The following is a 15575-nucleotide window of genomic DNA, read 5'->3' on the forward strand; positions in this document are numbered from 1 at the left end:
TCACCAGCAGCGTCTGCACTCCTCTGAGACGCCGGCTTGCCCACGGCGCGTAAAGAAGATGGGGGCCGTCCCGGCAACCCTTGCGGTCAAAGTGGGCGGGGCTTCCGGCGCACGCGAGCCGGCTCCGCCCTGTGAGCATGCGCCTCGGCTGCAAGCGCCCAAGGTCTGAGAAGTCCTGCGCCTTGTTTCGGTGAGATTGGGTTACAATGTTCAGTAGCACTTTGGAAGGGCTAGGATAAATATTTATTTTTAAGTATTTCTGGACAGCATTTGTATTTCCAGCCCTTCCTTGGGCTCTCCATTCACATGAAGTGGTTGACTTTTTTCTGTACTTAAAAAAAAAATTGTTTTGATTATCCGTAATAGTTAACCCATTTTTTAAAAATGACAAGTAAAACATTTCACTTTTTAAGTGAAAAATTCATGGAATCTTAAAGTTGAGAAAAAAAATACAGTAGAGAGTTAGGAGCTGGAACTCTTGAAATCAGACTGCCTGCGGTCAAATAGTAACTCTCCAGTTTACAGGTTGTGTGACTTTGGGAAAGTTACTCAACCTCTCTATCCTTCATATATAAAATGGGGCCAGTGATAACTATCTTACACTTTATATAGCTGTCGTGAGTATAAAACATGGTACAACATATACCTTCTGTCGGGAACTGTGCCTGGCATATAATAATAGGAGCAGCATATATTAATCTAAAACAAAAAACGTCTTTTTAAGAGACCGAAATGCCATCGATAATAGTGCAGAAACCTACTGCTCTATTGAATGAAGTCATTCAGTCGTGTCCGACTCTTTGCGACCCCATGGACTGTAGCCTAACCAGGTTCTTTCATCCATGGGATTTTCCAGGCAAGAATCCTGGAGTGGGTTGCCGTTTCCTTCTCCAGGATATCTTCCTGCCCCAGGGATTGAACCCAGGTCTCCTGCATTGTAGGCAGACGCTTTACCGTCTAAACCACCAGGGAAGATCTATTAGAGCGCCTTTTTTTGGAACCAGCTGCAAAGACTGTGGGACCTTAGTTCCCCAACCAGGGATTGAACTTGGTTCCTCAGTAGTGAAAGTCCAGCACCCTAACCACTGGACTGCCAGGGAATTCCCAAGAGCCCCTTTCTATTAGTATATTTTTTGCACAATAATTTTAGTCACTTAAAGGATTTTTTTCTTGTGGTAAAGCACATCTTTCCAGCGTTTTCTTGAAAATTTAAAACGTCTGGTGAAATAGTCTGTTAAGTGAGTTCAGAGTTTTTTGGCAGTTCCAAAATAGATCAAATTAATTTATCTGGGAAAAAAAAAATTTCAGTTATAGATTGAATCCAGACATTACATCAAGCCAACGGAAAAAAATTGAGTTATGCTGAGGTAATTTAAATTCAGATTAATCATGTTCACTTTTATCCACTCAACAAATATTTATCAAGTCTCTACTTTGTGCCAGACAAAATAAAAACAATTCACTTTTTGATCAAGTTAGAATATAAGTATTTAATAGGACAAATCATATGCATGTCAGGGTAGCCCCACTCAGTGGTTCTGAATATTGTTTACTCCATGCCTACTAATGTCCTGGTATGGAGCTTGGCAATGGGAATAAAAAGAAGACCCAGACTCTGCCTAGAGACAGTGACACCTGAACAAATGTCCCTGCTCCTTTATGCCCCCACAATGTCTGGGTAAACTACAGATACAGCCTACTACCAGAAACCACACTCATTGCAGAAGATATATTTATTATTCCCATCAGGCCCCTGGTCCTTTACGCTCCCTTTCTTCTTCCTTGTCTCTCTCTTCTAGGGGCCAAGCTCTATGCAGCTACCACCCTTCAGGGAAAATGGATTCCCGGCTGCACACGAGGAAAGTTGCTTTTTTAGATGAAGAACCAAAAAGACTCTCTCATGCTGATATCCATTTCTCTCATACCATAACTGTGTAGGATAGTATATTAAAGACCATCTTTTTGAGTGTCGACTTAGTAAAAATATTCTAGAGAGTAACTTGGTAATGATATGTGCTAAAGTTTATGATATGCATAGTTGATGCCCCCAAAGTCTACTCCTAAAAGTGTATTCTAGGGAAATTTTTACATATGTGCTTAAGAAGGTATGGTCAAGAATATTCATAGGTGTATGATATATAAATGCAAAGAACTGGAAATACACTAAAGATCCACCAAAAAAAGAATGGGCAACTAAATTGTGGTGTAATTAAACAATGAACTAATAAACTACACAGTAATGAAAACACATAAACCAAACTGCATGCATTAACACTGATGAAATTCACAAACATGCTAAGTAGAAAAAAAATTTTTAGAAGAAATATAAGTAGCACCCCTAGCCATTGTGGCAATGAAAAATCCCTCTACATTTCTAAACACTAAGAGATGGTTATTGCTTTTCCCCTTCCTTTTCTCCAATACTGAGAACAATTAGTCTAGGATAATGGCATTATTCTAGCTTAGTTAGGCATTTAGTTTGAAATATTTGTTAGCCATCCAGGTAGAGGTGTCAAGTGGAAAGCTGATAGATGAGTTTGAAACTTAGGAGAGAAGGCAAGGTTGGAGATACAAATTTTGGAGTTATTAACATAAAGAAAACATTTAAAGTCATGACATTAGATGAGTTCTCCTAGAGAGAGTATTGACAGTGAACATAAGAGCCCAAGACTGAACCTTCTAGCATTCCAACTTTTGGGATATTGGATAAAGTAAGAGAAGCATGCACATGAACTAGAATAAGCACAGCATTCAGAAAACTCAGATCATGGCATCTGGTCCCATCACTTCATGGCAAATAGATGGGGAAACAGTGTCAGACTTTATTTTGGGGGGGCTCCAAAATCACTGCAGATGGTGACTGCAGCCATGAAATTAAAAGATGCTTACTCCTTGGAAGGAAAGTTATGACCAACCTAGACAGTATATTAAAAAGCAGAGACATTACTTTGTCCACAAAGGTCTGTCTAGTCAAGGCTATTGTTTTTCCAGTAGTCATGTATGGATGTGGGAGTTGGACTATAAAGAAAGCTGAGCACCAAAGAATTGATGCTTTTGAACTGTGGTGTTGGAGAAGACTCTTGAGAGTCCCTAGGACTGCAAGGAGATCCAACCAGTCCACCCTAAAGGAGATCAGTCCTGGGTGTTCATTGGAAGGACTGATGTTGAAGCTGAAACTCCAATACTTTGGCCACCTGATACGAAGAGCTGACTCATTTGAAAAGACCCTGATGCTGGCAAAGATTGAGGCTGGGAGGAAAAGGGGACGACAGAGGATGAGATGGTTGGATGGCATCACTGACTCAATGGACATAAGTTTGGGTAACTCTGGGAGCTGATAATGGACAGGGAGGCCTGGCGTGCTGTGGTTCATGGGGTCGCAAAGTCAGACACGACTGAGCGACTGAACTGAACTGAAGTCCCTAAGAGCATAGAGTGCGAAACCAACCCTGGTGGCCTCCTAGAATGGATTTACCATTTAATCAAAAATTTTTAAAAGGCAGATATATCTTTGCTAGATTGACACAAAAATGTAGATTGCTAGATTTTAGATCTGAGTTAGGCAACAGATCTGTCACTACGTGGCAGAATACTCTAATAAATCAAAGCTCCAGGCCAAGAGCCCCACTCTGAGACTGCTTGGCTTGTGCTAGACCTTTATGTTTTTTTGTGTGTGTAAGATGTATGTCAGAATGCCTAAAAGCCAGAAATCCAGTGTGTCTCTGAGCTTTGGGAATAGGTTGTAGGACTGTTTTTTTTGTCTTCCTGCTAATAGATTTTTTAATATATGACTTGTCTGAGACCTGCCATTATATAACAGATATATAAGAGATCACCTGAGCATGAGATTCTTGGAGGGAGACTTAGAGCCTGACCCTATGTCTGATAATTGGAGGCCTCTAATATCCCCTCAATTATCTACTAATTGTGAGTAACCAAGTTTTCTTGAGTCATTTGTTACATTTGACCCAATGCACAGGTTGATATATACGTAAATTGTAAGTAGACCTTATATAAGCCACAGAGAGAGACATACAGAGATTTGTTCAGTTCTGTCCAACTCTTTGCAACCCTATGTACTATATCTGACCAGGCTCCTCTGTCCATGGGATTTCCCAGGCAAGAATACTGGAGTAGGTTGCCATGCTCTCCTCCAGGGGAATCTTCCTGACCCAGGGATTGAACATTTGGAAATTCATAAAACAGCACAGGTTCTGTACTAAGATTTCGTTTAAAATAAAATATTTGTCACACATAAAGGGAAAAGAAGGAGCTTTTGTGAGTGGGGGGCAGGTAGCTGTAAAAAAATTTTTTAACTTTAAAAACAAAAATTATACAAACAGTGAAGTGCATGAATTTCAAGGGTATGAGTTGATGAAGTTTCACAAATGAACACTACCTTGTAAACACTACCCGAACCAAGAGAACAGTTTCAGCACTCCAGAAAGTTCCCTCTTCCAGTCAATACCTCCTTAAAAGTAACCAGCACAGATAAGCTTTCCCTGTTCCAGAAAGTCATGTAACTGGAATCGTGTAGTAAATATATATGTGTTATATGAATGTACCACAATTGATTTACCTATTCTTCTGTTGGTGGATATTTGGGTGTTATGAATAAGCTGATCTGAACAGTGTTGTGCATGTCTTTGGGTAGATGTGTGTGCTCATTTCTGTGATTTATAGCTAAGAGTGAAATTACTGAGTCACCGGGAAGGCATAAGTTTAGCTTCACCATGCACTGCCAAATGGCTTACTAAAGTGCTCAGATCATTTTCCACTTGTACCAGCAATATATCTGCTAAGTATCCTGGACAACACCCTATCATTCTTTTTAATTTTGGCCATTCTAATGATGGTGGTTTCTCATTGTGCCTTTAATTTGTGTTTCCTTGATGATTTCTGACTGTAGCCTGCCAGGCTCCTCTGTCCATGGGATTTGCCAGGCAAGAATATTGGAGTGGGTTACCATTTCCTTCTCCAGAGGATCTTCCCAACTCAGGTATCAAACTCATGTCTCCTGCATTGACAGGTGGATTCTTTACCACTGAGCTACCAGGGAAGCCCCACATAGGCAAGTACATTGTATTTAAACTATTTACATAGTATCTACATTGAATTATGTATTATAATTAATCTAGACATGACTTAAAGTATATAAAAGGATGTGTGTAGATTATATACAAATACTATGACATTTTATAACAGACTTGAGCATCTGTAGATTTTGGTATCCAAGGGGGTTCTGGAACCAATTTCCCCTGCAGATACCAAGGGACAACTGTATACACACACTCACACACACAGATGGAATATTACTCAGCCACACACAATAAAAGAAATCTTCACATTGGTGAGAACATGGATGGACCTTGAGAATATTATACCAAGTGAAATATGTCAGATAGAGATAGACAAATATGTATTATCTCACTTAATAATGTGGAATCTAAAAAAAAACAAATAAGTTTTTAAAAACCCAGTTCATGGTACAGAGAACAGACTGATGGTTGCCAGAGGCAGGGTGCAAGATAGGTAAAATGGGTGGAAGGAGTCAAAGGTACAAATTTTCAATTATAAAATAAATAAATCATGGGAATACAACATACAGCATAGTGACTATACTGAATAATGAAACTAAGGACAATCATCAGTTAGATCTCTTACACTATAATTTACGTAATAAATAGTATCCTGTAACCTGCCTTCACTGATTAAACTTGCCTTGACTGTTTCTACAAATTGTGTACTTTCCAAGCCTCACCATGGTTATATAACATTTTTCAAGATTCCTTTAACCATCCCCTATGTTATCTAACATCTCTGACATAGATGGTTTCTCTGGTGTCTCAGTTGGTAAAGAAGCTGCCTGCAATGTGGGAGACCTGGGCTCGATCCCTGGGTTGGGAAGATCCCTTGGAGAAGGAAATGGCAACCCACTCCTGTATTCTTGCCTGGAGAATCTCATGGACAGAGGAGCTTAATGGGCTACAGTCCAAAGGGTCACAAGAGTCAGACACAACTTAGCGACTAAACCACCACCACTGACGTATAGGTTGCTATAGTAATGGCTGCGTAAGTTGTTTCTCAGGTGAAATGGACCTATATTGCCCAGTTCAAGCTGGTTTAGACTACTGACCATTTAACTAGTCCTGCATAAGTGTCCAGTGGATGACATTTTGATGTCCAAGGGTTAAAACTCCACCTTCGGATCATGCTACCATCCCTATTTTCTGAATTTACATCCTCTGAAGAAGGTTGTCTTCCAGATACACCTACACAGAACATTGATTACTTCTCTTCTTTCTTGACTCTGATGGTCTTTCTTATACCCCAGACCACCCTGCTTCTTTATCCCATAAATATCTCGAGTCTCTTGCCTTGGAATAGGTGAATTTTAGGTTTGTTCTCCCACCTCCTCCTTGCTTGCCTGCTTTGTGACTAAACCCTTTCTCTGCTGCAAACCTTGGAGCCCCCACGTTTGGCTTGCTGCCGTCTGACAAATGAACCTGATTGGATAGCACTAATACTGTATTGCACGTTGAAAGTTACTGAGAAAGCAAATCTTAAAAGTTCTCATCACAAGGGAAAAGTTGTAACTATGTATGGTGACTAATGATAACCAGATTTATTGTGGTAAACATTTTGCAATATATATATATATATATATATCTCAACACCTGAAACAAATACAATGTTACATATCAAGTATAACTCAATTTTAAAAAGAGTAAAGAAAATGGTTAAGATGGTAGTCATATGTATATTTCCACATTATAAATTTTTAAAGAAACCAGGTAATCAGCTAAAAAGAAGATAAATTTCCTTGAGACTGGTCTAACAAAAGGCTCATTTCCATGAGACCCCTCCTACCACATCTAGGCCATGGGGACAGCTTAGGCTGCTGCCAGAGAAAGAGAGAACCCACCCTAATAAGGTGGCAGATGAGCCACTGCAGGTGCCCTGGCAAGCTTAGGTACTTGTGGCCCTCTGTCCTGACCCCAAAGAAAGATTGCATCAGAGGCAGAAGGGTGTCGTACTGTGGTATACTCATTCAGAAGGTCTGGTTCAGACAGATTCAATAATTCTATACTGGATAATCTTTTATGTTTTAAAATTCTATTTAAAAATAAGTAACTTGAAAAGGCAGGTTTATATACTGTTACATTCAGTGGAGTGAATGCCTCCTGATTCATCATATGGGTTCTCAGTTCCCATAGATTTGACATGGCTTTCAATAGTAAAGCTTTCTATACTTTTTGTCTCTCTCACTAGAAAGTCAGCTCTTTGAGGACACAAGCATATTCCTCAATCTTCTATTAAAGTAATACTCACTGTGCATAAATTGTCTTCTTTTATTAAATATATTTTCCAGTATTCTTGCCCAGAAAATCCCACAGACAGAGGAGCCTGGTGGGTTACAGTCCAGGGGATCGCAAAGAGTCAGACTTGACTGAGCACACACACACACACCACACACACATTAAATATGTTTACTGTAAAAACAGCGGTGGATGATATAATTTGGTAAGCTGAAAACTGGACCATTGAATCTGGCCTGGGTTCAGGGAATAGAGACTAAAGACTTGGCCTCCACTCAAGTTGCTATTACTTTGATTTTGTTCTGAATAAGCTAACAAGCAGAGTGAAAGATACAAACAAGATGTACATGCCAGAGAGTGAATGTGTCTTCCCATAGCTTCTCTTTCAGAAGGCACCCAAAGTTCGCATTTCTTAGCAATTCTGCAGGTGGGATATCCCTCAAGTCAAAGCCTCAGGAACAGCTTAGATGATCATAGAAGGTGATTACCTTGAGACTCAGCGAGCCATGTGGCCAGGCCTAACTGCCATGTTCTGGGCCTTGAAATTCTTATGCCCACAGTCAGGCAGTCTCCCATTTCCTCTGAGTACAAGGGAGGGCCTGGGAGTGCTCCATTGCATCTTTTTGGGGTTTTCGTGGGCAGGCCTTTTGAAAAACAATAGGAAACCCATACATGAAATTGAACCCAAGTATCGTCAAGCAAGGGCTTCCCTGATGGCTCAGATGGTAAAGCATCTGTCTGCAGTGCAGGAGACCCGAGTTCAATCCCTGGGTTGGGACAATCCCCTGGAGAAGGAAATGGCAGCCCACTCCAGTACTCTTGCCTGGAAAATCCCATGGATGGAGGAGCCTAGTAGGCTATAGTCCATGGGGTTGCAAAGAGTCAGACATGACTGAGCAACTTCACTTTCACTTTCATCATCAAGTAGTGTATTATATAGAAAATTATGGTTGCTATTGCTTAGGTTTAACATGAATTGTTAATTCCACAAATATACATGGCCTGCCTACCATGTGTTTGAAGATACAAAAGTAAATGAAACAGCCCCTTCCTCCTGCATTAGGAAAGCTTGGAGTCTTGTTAAATCCATCGTGCCTTTCTCTAAGACCCTTACTTTACTGAGGGTGGACAGGAAAAAAACAGGATACACTAGTTTGAAACTTTTTTTCAAGTTTATTTTCATTAATTCCAGGTTGTTTAATAACCTTTTGATCTCTTTTGGTTTTCCCCTATCCCTCTGTCCTCTGCTATTTCCCCTGAAATAATACTCAGTGTCTGTTTTCATTAACTCGATATGTTTACTCTGAAAACAAGGCTGTGTGCATGCTCAGTTGCTAAGTCGTGTCCAACTCTTTGAGACCCAGTGGACTATAGCTCGCCAGGCTCCTCTGTCCAAGGAATTCCCAAGCAAGAATATTGGAGTGTGTTGCCGTTTTCTTCTCCAGGAGATCTTCCTGACCCAGGGATCAAACCTGAGGCTCCTGTACTAGCAGGCAGATTCTTTACCACCAAACCACCTGGGAAGCCCTGAAAACAGAGCTGAGGGTTATCAACTTGAAAGATTCTTCCTCTTTTGTCTCTGGCTAAAGCAAACTTTGGGAGACTCAAAAGAACATGCAGAGGTTTATTCTAGTTCCTAGAGTGCTAGAAAGGACCACTGACAGAGACAGACAGAACTTCATCATTTTAGGATTTCAGGAGCGTATTGTGGAAGATCAAATGTGGACATGTGAGTCAGCCAGTAGTAGGCTTTGTACGATCTCAAATTCCAGATTAATCTGAAGAAAATGAACTTGTTCTCATGAAAATTCACCCTTTGTATTTCTTATGAATTTATTGCTTAATGAGTGCATATACTTCTTTCTATAATTGTTCCTGGATTTTGTAGATGCAAAATATTCTAAAAGAATTAACTAAGCCTAGGGAAAATCCTTTTACATAGTAAGTATACAAAAGATCTCTGAGTATACATACCTCAGGGCCTGTGAACTATTTGTTTTCAAAGTTCTAGTCTTTCTTCCTTCAGGCCTGAGCACAAATGTCATATCAGAGAGAACTTTGCTGACCACCATATATAAATAGAACCTCTCTCACAACTTTGCCATTCCAGCTTCTTCATCCAGATTTAATTTTTTCATAACATTTATCACCAACTTCTTTTTCAGTTTTACTGAGATATAATTGACATACAGCACTGTATAAGTTTAAGGTATACTGCATAATGATTTGACTTACATATATCATGAAATGATTACCACAATACACTTTTTAAACTTTATCTTGGAGCTTGCTCAGGTATTATGGCTGTATAATATTCCATTGTGCAGTAGTGTCTTAATTTAAATAATTTTACATGGACATGTAGATTGTTCTCAGTCTTCTCCTGCTCCAAACAATCTTGCAATGGATAAACTTGTATACGTGTTATTTCACACATACGTAAATACACCTGTAAGATAAATCCCTAGATATGCCTTTAGATATTAGAGTGATAAATAACTCTTCATCTTCACCCAGGTTTCTGAGCCAATTGAGACATAAATCAAAAGCATTAGGCAGATAGGTGATCAAAAGTATGACCTTTATTTCTGATAAGATCTGATGCTAAAGAATGTGACTTACATTTACTTACAAAAGAGGGCTTCCTAATTCTGAATCTCTCCATTTAATCATAGGTAATGTTGGTCACCTACAGGCCTCTCAGAACAGGTTTTGGAGAGAGAAAGGGCTTAGTGGAGGCTTCCCTGTTTATTCTTTACAAATGTAATAATTATAATAGAAAAGTCATCCCTGGTGCAGTCATTATGGAAAACAGTATGGAGATACTTCAGGAAATTAAAAACAGAATGACCATAAGACCTAGAAATTTCACTTGCAGGTATTTATCTGAAGAAAATTAAAACATCAATTAGAAAGGACACAAGCATTATTTACAACAGCCAAAATATGGAAGCAATCTAAATGCCAATCAATAGATAAATGGATAAAGAAGATTTTGTATATATTAATATAACGGAATATCACTCAGCCAAAAGAATGAAATCTTGCCATTTGTGACAACATGAATGGACCTTGAGGGTATTATGCTAAGTGAAATAAATCATGAAAAGACAAATACTGTATGATTTCACTTATATGTGGAATCTAAGAAACAAATGAATAAATGTAGCAAAACAGAAATGGTTGTAAATATAGAGAACAAACAGGTGGTTGCCAGAGGGTGGGGAAGTGAGAGGAGGAAAGAAATAGATGAAGGATATTAAGAGGTACAAACTTCCAGTTGCAAAATAAATGAGTCATGGATATAAAAAATACAGTGTGGGGAATATAGTCAATAAATGTAATACTTTGTATGATGATATAACTAGACTTACTGTGATTATTTTGAAATGTGGAATCACTATGTTGTCTATCAGGAAGTAATAAAGTGTGGTGGGTCAATTTACTTCAAAAACAAACTCATAGAAAAAGAGGTCAAATTTGTAATTACTAGAGAGAGGAGGTGGGGTGGAGGAATTGGATGAAGACAGTTAAAAGATACAAACTTCAATTTACAAGGTAAATAAGTACTAGGAAATGTGCAATGTGCAACATGATAAATATAATTAACACTGCTGTATGTTAGATATAAAAGTTTTTAGGAGAGTAAATTCTAAGAGTTCTCATCACAAAGAAAAGGTCTTATATATTTCTCTAAATTTTTATCTATATAAGATGATGGATGGTCACTAAACTTACTGTGATGATCATTCTGTGATGTATGTCAAATCTTTGTGTTGTAGATCTTAATGTTACACAGTGCTGTATGTGACATGTCACATATCTCAAAAAAAAACAGGAAGTAAAAAACGAACAACAGCAACATGATAGCCATTCCTCCTTCTCCAGGAAGAAGCACGGCGGGGGTGTTAAGCTAGTAGAGCTACTTCCACGTGGAAGGGCCATCGGGAGAGGGGAAGACATGTTCCCCCGTAACAAGGAATTCTTCTGACCTTTTTTAAAAGTCTACAAATAATAAATGCTGAAGAGGGTATGGAGAAAAAGGAGCCCTCCTACACTGTTGGTGGGAATGTAAATTGGTACAGCCACTATGGAAAACGGTATGGAGGTTTCTTGAACAACTACAGAAAGAGTTACCATGTGACCCTGCAAACTGTGGTGTTGGAGAAGACTCTTGAGAGTCCCTTGGACTGCAAGGAGACCCAAACAGTCAATCCTAAAGGAAATCAACTCTGAATATTCATTGGAAGGACTGATGCTGAAGCTGAAACTCCAATACTTTGGCCACCTGATGTGAAGAGATGACTCACTGGAAAAGACCCTGATGCTGGGAAAAACTGAAGGCAGGAGAAGGGGACAAAAGAGGACAAGATGGTTGGATGGCATCACCAACTCAATGGACATAGGTGTGAGCAAACTCTGGGAAGTAGTGAAGGACCGGGAAGCCTGGTGTGCTGCAGTCCACAGCACTGCAGAATTGGACACGACTGAGAGACTGAACAACGACACAACTCCTTCCAGGTGAGCACCAGTATAGGCCCAGACACATACAAAAATGTAATATAAAAGTTTTCCAATTATCTGTTTTTCCATTCACATTTCAGTACCTGAGGTTTTAACCTTGCTTCTTTATCTTGAAATATAGCACACCAGATTTTAATTATAGTAGCTTATAATAGCTTTATAGCATTTTAATATCTGGCAGAGACTGTTAATGGTTCCAGTATCTGTTACCCCCTTCTTTCTGTCTATAACAAGACTGTAAGCTTTTACCTGAGCATGTGACTCTCCATCTTTGTGTCCACCTATAACAGCACACGTGCATACTACTGGAAGGACATAGACATTATCTCCAAATAAAATGGAGAGTCATCACAGGGATTTGCACAGAGGAGTGACATGATCAGGGTATTTCTGTTGTCAGCAGGGATTTATTTGCTCATCAGCAAAACCTGGTGAGTACAAGGCAAGGCATTTCTCAAATAGAACCAGAGCAGAACTAAAGCTGCTCTGCAGGTTGAGACTAGGATGACAGAGAACTGAGTGGGTGGCTCTCCCTTCACTTCACTACAGTTCTTCTAAATGTTTGGGTTTTATAGAAAGGGAAGGAGTCTGATGAGAGTTTCAGATCTTAGATTTATGAGACAGGATGCTATGCTGCTTCCAGAGATGTCTTTTTTTACTTTCTGGCAGTTGTTTTCTCATAAAACTTTGAGCTTCCTCATTGAAAAAGATTTCAAAGCTTCAGCTCATCCACTGCAATGGCCAGGAACATCTTTATTTATAACTTATGGAGTAAAAACACAGGTTCAAAAATAAATAAATCTTTTAAAAAGTAGGTTCACAGAAGGCGGATGTCATTATGGAAAGATGCCCAGTTAGAACTACTTTTAAAACATTACAGGTGCACTGATGAAAAACACAAATAGGAAATATAAAGCCACAAAATGCACTGGAAGAGTGAAGTTGTGTCCAGCCAAGAGAATAATAATTTATATTGGGCACAATTTTAATTTAAACTTTCTAACAATTCTGTGAACTAAGTGTGTGCTGTGATTTTGGTGGAGCTGAGGAAATGTTTGGACACAGTGGGGCTTCTAAACAGTGGGCAATTTCAGCCCCAAACCTTCTAAGAGAACTTCCTTCTTGTTTAAAAGACCAAGGTTATGGACTCTATCATGTTGCCTTCCTAACTTTTTTTTTTTTTTTCCTAACTTCTTTTAAAAGCAAAGATTAAAAAAACAAAAACAGATGCATTGTTAAACCAGTAACTTTGGGTTTCCATTCAAACTTAAGGACCACTGGAAAATAATTGTATGTCCTTTGTGGTGTTGGAGAAGACTCTTGAGAGTGCCTTGGACTGCAAGCAGATCCAACCAGTCAATTCTAAAGGAAATCAATCCTGAATATTCATTGGAAGCGCTGAAGCTGAAGCTCCAATACTTTGGCCACCTGATTCAAAGAACTGACTCATTGGAAAAGACCCTGATGCTGGGAAAGATTGAAGGTGGGAGGAGAAGGGGATGACAGAGGATGGTATGGTTGGATGACATCACCAACTTAATGGACATGAGTTTGAGTAAGCTCTGGGAGTTGGTGATGGACAGGGAAGCCTGGCATGCTACAGTCCATGGGGTCACAGAGAGTTGGACACAACTGAGCGACTGAACTGAATTTTGTGTTCTCTGGACCTGCAGTTAGGCTGAGTGGGAAACGTTATCCGAAAAAGTCTTATAAGCTCCTGGCTGAGCCTCCAAAAATAAATGTCTTTTGCTAGAAACTAGAGGATATAAAAGCAGAAATAAGCTCTAATAAGGACTGTATTTCAGAAACTTTTAAAAATTATGAAGAACAAAGTGCTCTAAAACTTCACTTTCAATGTACGTTTAGAGTTCCTGACTGGGATTAGTTACCATTCTTTTCTTCTGTCTGATGTAAAGTCTCAGGTGGTAGTTAGTCAGTTTCAACCTCACCTCCCCATTTACTTTCTATTTGGAATTTTGAAGAGGTCCAAAATTATTGAAAATTTATACCCAAAATGCTTGTTGGTATTATTATTCTGAGAATGATGTGTATGCGTGTGTGTGTGTGTGTGTGAGAGAGAGAGAGAGAGAGAAGTGGAATAAAATGAATTATAAAGTGATTTTTTAATTCTGTTCTGCCAGGTGACTTTGAGAACCAGGATACTTTCTGTGAAAAAACAGATATAGATATTGGGCTAGAAAAGACTAGGTAAATACCCTGTGGAGCTTTTACCACTTCCTGATGATGCTGGGACCTTAGAAATTTTTAACTGTAATTATTTCTCTCCTGTATTTAGTATTTTTATTATTATGCATTTTAATTTTAGGCCTAGAAACATGGGACAATCTAGTAGCAATAAGCATCCGTAGCATCCAGACTATGGTCTTGAAATACCAGTTTTCACTGCAAGAAATCAGGGCTGCTTGGAGAAATGGCTGATTATAGGTTTGAGGTGGGAAATGTTCAGGATGAGCCAGGAGAATCTTGTCACACCAGATAGCAAAGGAACTGTCAAAAACTACTGGGGCTGTGCCAAAAGGAACTGGGAAGCAATCTGCAGAGCCTTTCACTGGCTCATGATGATAAACAGAGCATCAATAAGAGTAACTGCAATGGACTGAAAGATGCTAAGTGTATTTAAATCCATGAGTTCATAATGATTTAAAAAAACAATAAATCTAATAAATCACCTTTGAAGGATGCTAACAACTATTCATTTTGCAAACTGATACACAAAGTTAGGAATCAAGCCATTTCTTCTACCTTTCCCATACAAACTATACCTTCAGGTAAACAACTAGTAAGTGAAGGAAGGTTTCTCTTTATAGAAATATTTCAACAAATACACCAAGAAGAGAGAGCACTGGAAATCACCATTTTGCAACCCCTAATGAATTAAGGATTGGGTGTTGAGCATCTATGGCTGCTAACATCTGAAAGAGACAATTCTGTCATTTGATGAAGGAACACACCACCACCTGTGAAGCAGTTTTGACCAAAAAAAAAAGAAAAGAAAAATGAAATCTGAATCTGATTAAGCTTCTGGATCTAACTACAAACTTACAGGAAACTTGGAGGACAGAGGAACATGCTAAACTACACAATAGGAACACAATCAGTACAATGTCAACCCTGGAAAAACAGAATAAATGACCTAGCTTCTTCAACAAATAAATTGCAAGGAGTTAAAGAAAGAAGAGCTGGATGGGGAACTTATAGATTAAGAGACCTTAAAAAGTTTTTCATGCATGTGAAAATAAAGGTTAATGTGCCCTTAAGGAAGTATCCTAGATCTTGATCCTATTTCACTTGCAGTTTAAAAATAAGATTTGTGAGAAACAGCAACTTTCAAAATTTTGATATTTAGAGTCTTAATTAAGTTATACTTAAAATCGTCTCCACAACTTTAATTATTTTGTAAAATAGTGTTTGCCCCCCCCCCAAAGCAATGGCTTACATTTAATTACAATAAAATATTTCTCAGTCATACAACAGTGATTTGGAACTTGGAACAATTCTAACTGAGATGTTTATCTTTCTTAATCCTTTCTTGGTACATATATCAAGAGCAAAAAAAAAAAAAAGAAATTTTGCAGAAAACAGAAGCTGGAAATAAAACACCTCAGATCACAAACTATTTTTCAAGATCCTTCACGCACCTCCAGATACTTTTCTGTAAAACTGATACCATCATCCTTCAGAAAAAAAGTATGCAGAATATACAGATGAAAT

General features: G+C 38.8%; 1 long non-coding RNA gene across 1 annotated transcript; it reads left to right on the forward strand.

The window, feature by feature from the left end:
• The first annotated feature begins 93 nt into the window (after nucleotides 1-93).
• Nucleotides 94-15468, forward strand: LOC112442557 (uncharacterized). The gene is made up of 2 exons (XR_003030667.2): nucleotides 94-190; nucleotides 1800-15468. It is a non-coding gene; the product is annotated as an uncharacterized lncRNA (long non-coding RNA).
• Nucleotides 15469-15575: the final 107 nt, after the last annotated feature.

This window comes from Bos taurus, chromosome 2, assembly GCF_002263795.3.
Source record: "Bos taurus isolate L1 Dominette 01449 registration number 42190680 breed Hereford chromosome 2, ARS-UCD2.0, whole genome shotgun sequence".
Taxonomy (NCBI): Eukaryota; Metazoa; Chordata; class Mammalia; order Artiodactyla; family Bovidae; genus Bos; species Bos taurus.